This window comes from Nannospalax galili, unplaced genomic scaffold (assembly GCF_000622305.1).
Source record: "Nannospalax galili isolate Female #2095 unplaced genomic scaffold, S.galili_v1.0 scaffold32, whole genome shotgun sequence".
Taxonomy (NCBI): domain Eukaryota; kingdom Metazoa; phylum Chordata; class Mammalia; order Rodentia; family Spalacidae; genus Nannospalax; species Nannospalax galili.
The window spans coordinates 4,207,316-4,221,244 of record NW_008335297.1 but is presented as its reverse complement, the minus strand read 5'-3'; the positions used below and the strand labels follow the sequence as shown (position 1 = coordinate 4,221,244).

The window sequence follows — 13,929 nt, the reverse complement described above, 5'->3', positions numbered from 1 at the left end:
CACCTCCCTACCCCCACCGCAGCCCAGCAAGGGTGGGTTCAGGACCACGGACAGCACCTACCCTAGTTCTGCTGTGCCAGCATTTCAGGTTCAGCAGCCAGCACTAGTGGGGCCCTAGCTGCCTGGGATATGCCTGCCCTCACATCTTGGTCAGCTGCAGATAGCACCCCCACCACACCCAGACTCCCTGCCAGCCACACCTCGAAGGCTCTATTCCTTAAGATCACTCTTCAAGGAGCCATCTCAGCAGTTCACCAGCTGCTACCTGAGTCTGATCCCAGGGACTCACAAGGTGGAAGGAGAGAACTATCCATAAGTTGTCCTCTGATTATCACTCCTCTGATTATCACTCATGGTACACAGGCACACCCACCTCACTCACACAAATAATTAAATTTAATTTAAGAAAAATGTAAACAAAGGCGTCTGGAGAAATGGCTCAGTGGTGAAGAGCACTGGATGTTCTTGTGGAGGACCTGTGCTCAGTTCCCAGCACCCATATGGTGGCTAGCAACCATTTGTAACTCCAGTTCCAGGGGATCCAACATCTTTTTCTGGACTTTGCAGGGAATGCATGACATGACTGCACTTATATACATGAATATACACAAATAATAAACAATTTTTTAAAATTAAATACTAGCTGGGCGTGGTGGCACATGCCTTTAATCCCAGCACTTGGGAGGCAGAGGCAGAGGCAGGCGGATCTTTGTGAATTCGAGGCCAGCCTGGTCTTCATAGTGAGTTCCATGACAGCTGGGGCTACAAGGAGACCCTGTCTCAAAAAGACTAAAGAAAAGAAGCAAAAGTCCTTAAGTTGATACAAAAAAATAAAAATTTGCGGGGTATGGTGGCACATGCCTTTAATCCCAGTACTCGGGAGGCAGAGGCAGGCAGATCTCTGTGAGTTCAAGGCCAGCCTGGTGTACATAGTGAGTGCCAGGACAGCTGGGGATACAGGGAGACCCTGTCTCAAAAAGACCAAAAAAAAAAAAATTAAATACTACACCTCAATAACAGGGATCCCAATTTAGTTCCTGGAAATAGCCAATGAGGAATGGGCACACCCATTTCCCAGGTGGGAATATTGAGGGTGGGTGAGGTTCTAAACTGTTGAAGCTCATGCCCTCTGTGTCCTTGAGATGCTTCATCTCTTTCTGTGGATGGCTCAGCCTCCTCAGAAAGGTGAGTGTGGGGTGCTGGGGGTCCATGAGGTGTGAGTCACCTTCATTTTGGGTGTGTCATCTCCACAGCTGCAGCTGGTGCTGGGAGGAGCAGCTGATGGAATGAGGTAGAAGAGGCTTTTCCCAGAAGGACGCCAGCTCTCCAGAGAACCCTGCCTGCCTCCTGTCCTCTACCGGGCCCTCTGCCCAGCCCTGTCCTTCAGTGTCTCTGACCTCTTCTACCTCCAGGACATTGGTTTCTGGAACTTTTCCTGCCTCACCAAAGGCACTGCTATGCCAAGCCACCATATCAGGGGCCCCTCCCCTTACACCCCAAACCTACTTTCTCCCTTGCCTCCCTCAGTCCACCTTCTGAAAGAGATACAGGCAGAGCCCAGACATGCTTTGAGCAGACAGGACTTTTGACAAAATGGAGACATGACTAATGTAGCTGCTGGCGATGATCAGGACAAGTCCCTTTTCTGCCCAAGCTATAGCTTGCTTGCTGTCTTTGAAAACAAAAAGGTTGCTGCTTTTCCAGCTTCTGCTGGAAGCTGTTCAGAGGCAGCAAATCAATGATTATGACAGAAGGTCACATGCACTCTCTACAGGGACTAATAAAATAGGGGAAAATTGTTCTAGATTAAAAGGGATGTGAGTAGCATACCAATCAAACACAATGTATGGATTTTGTCCCTAGACTTGAACCAATCAACCATAAAATACTTGGGAAAGTATGTGATGCACACCATTAATTGTAGCATTCAAGAGACTGAGGCAAGGGGATTGTGAGTTCTGGCCACATAGCCAGTTCAAGGCTAGCTTGAGCTACATAGTGAGACCCTGTCTCAAAAATCGAAACAAAGGGACTAGAGAGATGGCTCTTGCAGAAGACCCAGGTTAGGTTCCCAGCACCCACATGGTAGTTCCAAGGGATCTGATGCTCCCTTCTGGCTTCCAAAGGCATTGGGAGGTACACTTACATACATGCAGGCAATACACATAAAAATAAATTTTTAAAGTGTGGCCAACTGACAGTAGTGGGTTGAAAGGCTGTTCAAGGAGCAGGGTGAAGAGGAATTCCATGGGACTTGGATTGCAGTTAAAAGACAGCATTCCAGTTACTGAACAGCAAGCAAGCCTTTTGAAAGTCATGATCTTCTTTGGAAAGCATTTTCTTGTGTGAAAAATGAACTTTTGCCCAGTCATCCTCTTGAATTATCAGAAAAAAATTTCAGCTTAACCAAGATAAAATGAATTTTTCTACGCTGAGGAACATCCAGGGTCTCTTTGCTCCACTGAAGTTACAAATGGAATTTAAGGCAGTGCAGCAGGTTCAACGTCTTCCATTTCTCTCAAGCTCAAACCTCTCACTGGGTATTCTGAGGGGCAGTGACGATACCATTGGTTTTGAAGATATTCTTTTTTTTTTTTTGTCTTTTTGAGACAGGGTCTCCCTGTAGCCCCAGCTGTCCTGGAACTCACTATGTAGACCAGGCTGGCCTTGAACTCACAGAGATCCGCCTGCCTCTGCCTCCCCAGTGCTGGGATTAAAGGCGTGCACCACCACACCCGGCGGTTTTGAAGATATTCTTAATGATCCATCACAAAGTGAAGTGGAATATAAAGTGATGGTGGAATATAAACTCGGTTTCCTGTAACGCAGCCTGTGTTCACGGATAGAAGTGCATCTTGTCGTTGTCTTCATTATAGTTGATATGCACACTATTAAAGTACTGACACATAAACATCAGGGAAAAAGTTTTTTTAAGTGAAACAAAAGATTTGTTTCAAATTATCACAACAAATGTCTAGAACCTTGGCCAGTTGTGGCTTACTGATGCCAATAAAGAATATGATGGGGGATGAGAGATGGCACAGCAGATAAAGGTGTCACACTGCTGTCAGGCCTGACAACCTGAGTCTGATGCCTGGAACCCACAATGGTGAAGGAGAGAACTAACTTCCACGAGTAGTTCTTTGACTTTCATAGGCACACGGTGGCACTTGTGCACACACATACACATCATGTATGTGCACACACAGTATACATATAATTTTAAAAGTAAGAAACAAACCATGATAGGTTCTGACACTTGGCCACCGAATGTTACATTTTCTTGACTTTTTCTGCATGATGGAGAAGAGGTTTTAGAGCCAAATGGCCTGGTTCAAGCCCCACCTCTTTCCTTGTCTGAGAACTTTGGCAAATCATGTTCCCACTGGGTACCTACCTCAGTTTCCCCATCTGTCAAATGGAGTAACGTCAGAGTAGTGGTGAAGATGACAGAAATTGACACTTAGAACAGGGCTCAGCATGTCCCAAGCACTAAAATAAGTAGTTCTAATTACTGCTATTAAACTAGTATTGGTGGGGGGGGGGTTGCATGATTTTTTTTTTTTTAGTCTGAGTAGATCTGAAAGAAGGGCGCAGGGCACTCAGAGTTTTCTTGTCGTTTGGGTTGTTTTTCTACAGGCCCTACAAAATATAAACTTTATGCCACTATTTTCTTAAATGTTTATTTATTTATTATTGGTCTTTTTGAGTCAGGGTCTCCCTGTATCCCCAGCTGACCCAGAACTTGCTATGTAGATCAGGCTGGCCTCGAACTAACAGAGCTCTGTCTGCCTCTGCCTCCCGAGTGTGGGACCATGCCCGGCTTTATTATTTTTATTTTATGTGTATGAGTGTATTGACTACATGTATATAAGTGCACCCGTGTCATGCAGTGCCCTCAGAGGTCAGAAGAGGGTGCCAGATCCCCTGGAACTGGAGTTATGGACAGTTGTTAGCTGCCATGTGGGTTCTGGGAATCGAACTCAGGTCCTCTGCAACAGCAGCCAGTGCTCTTAACTGCTGAGCCATCTCTCCAGCCTCATCACTATTTTTTTTTTTTTTGAGATGTAGCCCAAAGTAGACTTGCACTCTAGATAATTGTTCTGTTTTAGCCTCCTGAGTACCACTAGGCCTGGGTTTTGTTGCTGTTGTTTGTGAAAAAGTCTTAACATGCAGCTGGCCTAGCTTTAACTGTCAACTTGATACACCCTGAAATCAACTGAGAGCAAAGCTTCAATTGAGGAATTGCCTAGATCAGACTGGTCTGTGGATATGTCTGTGAGGGATTATCTTGATTGTTAATTGACTAAGGAGGATCCAGCCCACTGTGGGTCAGGTAGACCTGAGCTATATATGAAAGCTAGCTAGCTAATCAGGAGTCTGTGAGCAAGCCCAAGAGCTAGCCAGCAAGTAGTGTTTCTCCAAGGTTCCTACCTTGCACTTACCCCAGTTTCCCTCAGTGATGGACTGGGACCTGAAAGTATAAGTTGAATTAAGCCCTTTCCCTAAGTTGCTTTTGGTCAGTGTTTTAGCACAGCAACAGAATGAAACTAGAACAATAGCCCAGGCTCACTGAAACAAATGATCCTTCTCCCTCAGCTTCCCACTACACTCAGAGGTGTTTAACAGGCTTCTTTAGATAGAATTCACATCCTATACAATTTACCCATTTGAAATGTAATGTATTTTTTTTTTTTTAGCATATCCACGGAGTTGAGTGACCATCACCACAATGCAGTTTAAAACATTACCCATACCCAGGAAGGACACTTTTAGGGGAGTCCTGGGGGAGCTATTCTGAGCCAGTTTATGGCTTCCCTGTGACAGAAATTTCTGCCATTGTGACTGCTGCCTCCCCACTGCTCCTCCAGGCGGGTGACAGGAGACTGAGGTATTGTCACTGGCACCATAGGCAGCAGTTGGCCCAGCTTCCAGACACTGTATTTACTGCAGTCACGTGCAGTGTATCTTTAGACAGCAGCGCCTACAGGCCTTACTGTGGCTTTCTCAGATCAATGATAACCTGTCACAGTTTAATTTCCTCCTTCCCGCTCCGGAGGGAAGGAACACTAGGTGTCTGTATGGCAGGGAAGAGGCTGCTATGAAGCTTGTGAGGAGATAGAGATGGCCCAGAAAACAGAAGGCAGCAAGGGAGAGGAAAGGAGACTGGCTATAGGGTGTCCAGCTTAGCCACAGGGAGCTAGTGGTGCCACTTACTGAATTAAGGCAGGTAGGAAAAAGGTCAGTGGACCCCCGAAACCTCTCTACCACCATTGTGAAGCATAACAAGGCCTGGTAAACTTTTGGGGTAAAACTGAGCTGAGATAGCCCTGCCTCCTAAGTCATGTGGTCTTGTGTGACTTGCTCTGGGCCTGCTCTCCTGGTCTTCTGGTCTATATGGGGGGCTGGTAGAGCCTTACTGTGATAGATAGCCTGTGAGGGTCTGAGAGACTCCAGCATCCTAACACCCAGAGCAGAGCACAGCAGGTAGGAAGCCCACTCATGGAGCCTTTTGGGGTGATGAGTTTCCTTCCTCTTTCTGGCTGCAAGGCCTGCCAGCTCACACCCAGTGGGCAAACTCCAGTTCAGAGAGCACCTGAGCTGAGAGGGACAGAGACCTGGGAAAGACCCTGGGAAAAGGAAAAGGCAGCTTTTCCTGGGTAAGGGGCTTCCGAGCCACAGGGAGAAGGGACTCTGGTGGTGGAGGAATGAACACAGTCCCCAGGCACCTCCCAGGCCACATTCTCCAGGGCCCTTCTTACCTACAGGCTTGGCCTGCTGTGACCCCCTCCTCTGACCACGTCCCCCCATATTCTTGGCCTCTGAATCCCCCCCCAACCTTTCACAGGCAGTTCCTTCTCCTGAAATGTTCTTTCTTTTTCTTTTTTATTCTTTTTAAGACAGGGTCTTATAATGTAGCCCAAGCTGACCTGGAACTCCCTTTGTAGACTAGACTGGCCTTGATCTCATAGAAATCTGCCTGTCTTGCCTCTTGAGTGCTGGGATTAAAGGCATGCATCACCATACCTGGTATTATTTTTCTTTTTTACAAAAATTATTTTTATTTTACATGTATGAGTGTTTTGCTCACGTATATATAAGTGCACCAATGCATGAAATGCCCACAGAGGCCAGAAGAGGGTGTCAGATCCTCTGGAACTGGAATTACGAATGGTTGTTAACTGCCACATGAGTGCTGGGAACTGAACCTGAGCCCTCTTCAAGTCAATACTCTTAACTGGTAATCATCTCTCCAGCCCCTCTTTCTTTGAAAAAAAAATTATGTGTGAGGCTGAAGAGATGGCTTGGTGGTTAAGACCACTACTGGCTGCTCTTCCAGAGGACCTGGGTTCAGTTCCCAGCATCCATATGGTGGCTAACTCCAGTCCTCAACTCCAGTTCCAGGAAATCTAATTCCCTCTTTTGGCTTCTGCTGGCACCAGTTATAAATGAATGCACTTATATATATGCAGACAAAATATTCATGCATATAAAATAAAAATAAATATTGTTTAAAATGTGCATGTGTGTGTATATATGTGAATGTGGGTTTGTGCATGTGAGTACACTGCCTTTGGAGGTCAGAAGGGGGTGTCAAATTCCCTGGACCTGGAGTTATAGGCAGCTGTGAGCCACCTGACCTGGATGTTGGGAACTGAATCCAGGTCTTGTGCAATAGTACACACTTTTAACCAATGAACCAGCTCTCTGGACCCTGGAATGTTTTAAGACTGGCTTCTGGGCATTTGTCAGGCCTGACCTTTGTGTGCATAGAGCATCCTTCCCTGATCTCTCTAATGTAGTTCCCAGTCCTTGCCACCACGTAATCTCTTTACCCCTCTCTGAGATGAGAGAGGCTCACTCATTCTTTTATTCATGTCCTTCCCTCTGGAATGGCAGCCCTCTACTAGGCACATCGTCAGGTAGATATTCCTCAGTTGGGGCCAGGCTGTGCCTTGGCAGGGCTTGCTGGGAGGAGGTCTCAGGAGAGCCCTGGAGTGTTTCTACAGATGGTCACTCAGCCACTGCAAGGCAGGGCAGATTCACTGTCTGAGAGGGGGACACAGTCCCACAGGAGGGAGCATGGTATCTGCTCCTGTAATGTGCTGTTGTGTAAACACCTCTGCTATTCCCAGGCCTAGAGCTGTGTCCATAGCTTGGCTGATGCTCCTGGGGTCCAGATGGCCTGTGTATTGGTTACTTTTCTGTTGCTGTGATAGAAACACTGACCAAGGCAACTTATAAAGGAAGAATTTACTTAACTTACGGTTCTAGAGGAATTAAGAGTCCATCATGGCTGACAGGCATGGTAGCAGGAGGTGGCCAGAGAAGAAAGAGAATCACTCACATCTTCAAGGAGACACAGGAATCAGAGAGCAACTGGGAATTTTGCAAGGTTTAAGAACTCTCTAAGCCTGCCCCCAGTGACATGCTTCCTCCAGCAAGGCCACACCTTCTAAGATCTCCCAAAACAGCACCACCAACTGGGGACAAACTTTCCAAATATTTGGGACATTCTCAAACCACCACAGCCTGGCTCCTGCTTGGGCACCACCCAAGGTAGGACACATAGGATGCTGGAGTTCCTCAATGGGGGAAGCTGTCGGTAAGATGTGTAGCAGAGGTGAGCTGAGCCAGAGCCAGGGCTCATAGGTGCTAAGGGATGTGTCCTGCCCTACCTCCACATACATACTCACAGGATGGATTAGCTGACATTCACTTATCCACCAGTCCTACCTGTCTCAGCATCCTAGGGAGAACTCCAATGGTTCAATCACATCATGGGAAAGGGCTATGCTTCCTGATACCTAGCCTTGGTGGGTGTGCTCAGGCCAGACTGCTAAATACCAACTCCAGGCTTTGTGGAGGTTGATGACCTCTCTGCATTCTGAAACTGAGGCTTAGTGGGAACTTGTTTGTTCTTTCATTCCTCTGGTCCTGTCTGCCTGCCTGCCTGCTTGTATCCAGAGAATCTACTGTCTCTGGGTTACAAAGATGGAAATCACCAGCTCTTATCTCTCATAAGTTCTAGTTGGGATCACAGGGTAAAGTAAGACCTGGCTGGGCAGGGACCATAAGGATCTGGACCATGGACGAGCAGCCTAGGACAGAGCCGTGATGAAGAGTCAGTGGAGAGAGAAAGGGTATTTTGGATTATGGGACCAGCTTACATAAGAGTTAGGAGACTAGAGCAAACAGGAGTTGAAGGACATGTGGCTGCAATGGAGGGAGGGAGGAAGTAGAGGGGACACAGGGCAGATGAAGTGCCAAGACTGAGCTTAGTGGCCTTGATGATTTCAGGAAGAATTGGAGACCTGGGCCGAAACCTGCTTCTGCTGGTCCTTCCTCTCCAGCTTCCCAGCCAGAATAGTCAAGACGTCAAGACTGGTGGGATACAACTGGCCAGCACCAGTCTTTCCCTCAGGGCTCTGTGGAGAACCAGGGCAGGGCAGGCAGCTTTGCAGTGAGCTCCAGGGGCCCTACTCCACCCAGAATCCATTCCTGGGGTTTTTTGGTTTTTTGGTTTTTGTTGGTTTTGAGAAAGGGTCTCCCCGTAGCCCCAGCTGTCCTGGAACTCACTATGTAGACCAGGCTGGCCTCGAACTCACAAAGATCCACCTGCCTCTGCCTCCCAAGTGCTAGGATTAAAGACGTGCGCCACCAGGCCTGGCTTTTTTTTTTCATTTTTGTTTGTGTGATGTATACAGGCACACTTCACATAGGAGCACATGTGTGCATGTAGAGGCCCCAGGTGGACACTGCTGTCTTCTACTATGGCTCACAATCTTACTTTTTTTTTTTTTTGGTCTTTTTGAGACAGGGTCTCCCTGTAGCCCCAGCTGTCCTGGAACTCACTATGTAGACCAGGCTGGCCTCGAACTCACAAAGATCCACCTGCCTCTGCCTCCCAAGTGCTAGGATTAAAGACGTGCGCCACCAGGCCTGGCTTTTTTTTTTCATTTTTGTTTGTGTGATGTATACAGGCACACTTCACATAGGAGCACATGTGTGCATGTAGAGGCCCCAGGTGGACACTGCTGTCTTCTACTATGGCTCACAATCTTACTTTTTTTTAGACAGGGTCTCTCACTGAATCTGGAACTCACTAATTCAGCAAGACTACCTGGCCATCAAGTCCTAGGGGTCTTCCTGCCTCTGCCTCCCTAGGATTATAGGCATGCACCATCATTTTTTATGTGGGTTCTGGGAATCAAACTCAGGTCCTCATGCCCAGGTGACAAGTACTTTACTGAGTCCTCCCAACACTCCCTCCCATTCCTATTCTCTTTCATGTACCACCCAGGTAGGGTTCTAAGCAACTACCCAGTAGGCCAGTGTCCCAAGCCCATTGTACACATGGAGAAATTGAGGCTGAGAGAGTCTGAGATGAGTTGAGGTCTTGCAGAAACTGCCCTAGGTGGACAGTCTGGCCCACATACAGGCTGACCCTTGAGATTTGGGGGAATTATGAGGGCTCAGAGGACATTAATGGCATCAGCCCCTCCCACAGTGCTTCCTGGGACCTGTCCTAGCACTTCACACGTCAACTGATGATCTCCCTTAGCCGGATGAGGCAGGCAGTTCTGTGACTCCATCAGGTTACTGCGTAGTCTCCTGGCTCTCCATCACCAGGGCAGACAAGCTGCCAGGAACCTAGCAATGGCAGACCATCAGGACACTACATACAGGAGGACTCATCTGGCTGGGGTACACAGGGTTCTAGGGTAGAGTACAGTCTCACAGGAATGTATCCCACCTCTCACCTCACACATATCTAGGCTGGCTGGCAGGCAGGCTCTACCTTCATTCCTGGCACTGCTTTCCCTTTTGGAAGCTCCTCTCTGCCTGGAGTGAGACCAGATCCCCAAACTCCAGGACTTGTCCTCAGCCTTGTCCCAAGCACAGCCTGGAGTAGCCCTGGGACCACTGCCCTGGGTTCAAGTGTCTGAGTGAGGAAGCTCTTAGCTCTGCCTAACTTGGCTCGTTTCCTGGTGATTTTCCCCAATTATTTACTTTCCTGTTTTATGATTTCACATATTTTATTACACTTACATTACAGATTCATATGAAGTATCTTTAGCTCTAGCATATACATTTGTTATATATTAATAAAACACATGTCAACACATTCTACTGTATATTAATGCTATACATTATAATACTGCATTAATCTAATATACCAGTAAGTCTATGTATTAGTCTTTTATTATAATAAGGAGAGCTCTCAGACCCAACCATTTGGTGGTACCAAAATCCTGAGTTGCTGTTTCTCTGAAGTTAGTAGCTTTGAGCATCCTCCTGTTCATAAATGCTATCCATATACCTGAATTGATTTTTGGAAAGAGCACAGAGCTGTCATGAGGGTGGGATGTGTGTGCTAAATGCAACTTCTGTTATTCTAGCTCAGCAATGCTGTGTCTTTTATCTGTTTCAAAAGAGTCAGTAAAATCTGAAACTATGGCTGGAGAGAAGTTTCAGTGATGTGGAATGATTCCTGATCTTGTAGAGGACCTGAGTTTGGTTCCCAGCACACAGGTTGGGCAGTTTACAACTGTCTGTAACCCCAGCTCCAGGGAATCTAGCACACAGCCCACACATATATGCAAAAAAAATTTTTTTAATTTTTTGTTGTTTTTTGAGGCAGGGTCTTCCTGTAGCCCCAGCTGGCCTGGAACTCGCTATAGAGACCAACCAGGCTGACTTCAATCTCACAAAGATCCACTCGCCTCTGCTTCCTGATGGCTGGGATTAAAGGTGTGTACCACCATGCCTAGAAAAAAAATTTTTTTAATCCAAAATCTAGGGCTATCAAGATGGGTAAAGGTGCCTAATGGCCTAAGTTCAATTTCCAGGGAGCTGGAGAGATGGTTCAGTGGTTAAGAGCACTGGTTCCTCTTGCAGAGGACCTGGGTTTGGTTCCCAGCACCCTCATGGTGGCTAACAACTGTCCTAACTCCAGTTCCAGGGGATCAGATGCCCTCATCTGGCATTGTATGACATGGGTACACTTACAGGCAGGCAAAACACTCTCATACATAAAATTAAAATTTTGAAGAAAAAAAAAAGGTGGAGAGCAATTGAGGAAGACACTGGCTATCACCCTCTGACTTTCACATGCATGTGTCATATACATCTGTGCATGCATGTGCACATGCATGCACACACATACACACCATGCATGCACCCCAAAAATCTTTTTGGTCTTTTTGAGACAGAGTCTCCCTGTAGCCCTAGCTGGTCTGGAACTTGCTATGTAGACCAGGTTGGCCTTGAACTCAGAGAGATCTGCCTGCCTCTGCCTCCCGAGTGCTGGGATTAAAGATGTGCACCACCATGCCCGGCCCAAAAATATATTTTTTTTTGGCTTTTTTGAGACAGGGTCTCCCTGTAGCCCCAGCTGTCCTGGAACTCACTATGTAGACCAGGCCGGCCTTGAACTCAAAGAAATTCGACTCCTCTGCTTCCCAAGAGCTGGGATTAAAGGTGTGCGCCACCACTCCCGGCCCAAAAATATTTTTATATTGATTCTATATACTGACTTTGGATAGCAGGATAAAGTTGTGTCTTTTCACTTTTCTTTATAATTATTATTGTGTATTTGATTGTGAGTACAAGTGTACATATGCCGTGCCATTCATATGGAGGGCAGAGAACAACTTTTGTGAGTCTGCTCTCTCATTCCACCATGTGATCTAGGGACCAAACTCAGGTCATCAGGCTTGCCCAGCAAGTACTTTTACCCACTAATCCATCTTGCAAACCTCTTTTCACTTTAAAAACCATTTTTTTACATTTGTCATTTATGCATGGAAGAAGGGGCACAGGCACATGCCACAGTAATGGTATGGAGGTCAGAGGACAACTTGCAGGTCTTGGTTCTCTCTCTTCATCATGTGCATGGGTCCCAGGGATCGAACATAGGTTATTATGTTTGGTGGCAAGTGCCTGCACCTAATGAGCCATCTTGTCTGGCCCACTTTTCACTTACATTTTTTGAGACTTTCATACATGAGTACTGCATTTACAGAATTTCCACTCTTCCCTCTTCCCTTCCAACTCCTATTGTGCCCCACACCCTCAAACTCATGACCTCTTATTGTTGTTACATATATATTTATATATACATACACAACCCTCAGAGTCTATCTGGAGTTGCTTGTCTGTACAAGTATTTAGGCTCTGAGTACTCAGATCAGATAAACTACCAGGGGGCTGATCCCTGGGGAAAACTGATTCTCCCTCCCTGCAGCCATTGATTGCCTGAAGCTCTTCATTGAATGATGGGACCCTGTGTGAAATTCCCATCAGCTGGTGGTGTTGATGCAGGTCTTGTTTAGGTAACCTCATTATTGAGACTTCATGGATGAAGCTTCCCTGTCATATCTAGAAGATACTACTGAGCAGCAGGCATCCTGGGCCTTGAGCTTTTACAATCTTTCCACCTTCCTCTCCTGCAGTGTTCCCTGAGTCTTAAGTATAGGGGTTGCATTAGACATGCGCATCAACTGGGACTGGACCCCATGGTCACTGATTCTTTGCATCTTGTCCAGTTATGAATCTCTGTAGTAGCCTGTGTCTGCTGCAAATAGAAGCTTCTTTGATGAGGGGTTAGGCTACACTTAACAGGTTGGGCAGTGCTCAAGCTCCTCTTCTCACTTAAAAAATTTTAGTTATTTATTTATTGAATGTGTATGAGTGTATTGCCTGCATGCATGTAAGTGCACCCATGTCATGCAATGCCTGAAGAGACCAGAAGAGGGAGTCAGGTCCCCTGAAACTGGAGTTACAGGGGAGTTACCCACCATGTGGATGCTGGGAACTGAACCCATGTCCTCTGCAAGAACAGCCAGTGCCCTTAACCACTGAGCCATCTCTCCAGCCCATTTATTTATTTATTTATTTATTTATTTATTTATTTATTATTTGTTCATTTATTGTCTTTTTGAGATAGGGTCCTCCCATAGCCTCAGCTAGCCTGGAACTCTCTATGTAGACCAGGTTAGCCCTGATCTCACAGTGATCCACCTGCCTCTGCCTCCCTGAGTGCTGGGACTAAAGGCATATGCCACCACATCTAGCACTTTATTATTTTTATTTTATGTGTATTGTCTATATGTGTGTAAGTACACTCACATCATGTAATTCCTATGGAGATCAGAGGAGGGCATTGTATTCCCCTGGAACTGAAGTTACAGATGATTGTTAGCCACCATGTGAGTGCTGGGAATTGAATCTAGCTCCTCTGCAAGAGCAGCCAGTACTCTTAACCGCTGAACCATCTCTCCAGCCCCTCTTCTCACTTTTAATGAGACTCAAAAATGTCAACTGTCATGGGAGGCTCTATCTATCTATTGGACATCACTAGTTTTACAAATGCCTGACACAAAGCAGGAGTTTGCTGAATAACCCAAATTGTGCAGCTGGGGATGTAGCTCAACGGTATGGCACTTGACTAATATGCACAGAACACTGAGTTCCAGTCCTCAAAAAAAAAAAAATCAATAAATAATGAAGGGGGAGCAGGGCTGGGCCTGATGGAGGATGTTTGTAGTCTTAGCACTCAGTAAGCTGAGGCAGAAGGATTAAGAACTTGAGGGCAGCTTGAGCTACATAGTGAAACCCTGTCTCAAAAACAAATGAGCATGTGGTGGTGCACGCCTTTAATCCCAGTACTTAGGAGTCAGAAGCAGGCGGATCTCTCCAAGACTGAGGCCAGTCTGGTCTACATAGCAAGTTCCAGGCCATCTGGGGTTAGAGAGAGATCCTGTCTCAAAAAACAAAACAAATTATCTTATTAATATTTTGCCTTGTTCTTTTAATTTAAAAATTAATTGTTTCATAGCTGGGCGTGGTGGTGCACGCCTTTAATCTCAGCACTTGGAAGGCAGAGGCAGGAGGATCTCTGTGAGTTCAAGGCCAGCCTGGTCT

At 46.4% G+C, this 13,929-nt stretch overlaps 1 pseudogene; it reads left to right on the top strand.

Annotated features, from left to right (window-relative positions):
• The window catches only part of LOC103731609, a 25,794-nt pseudogene extending 22,970 nt beyond the window's left edge, over nt 1-2,824 (top strand).
• The last annotated feature ends 11,105 nt before the right edge of the window (nt 2,825-13,929 follow it).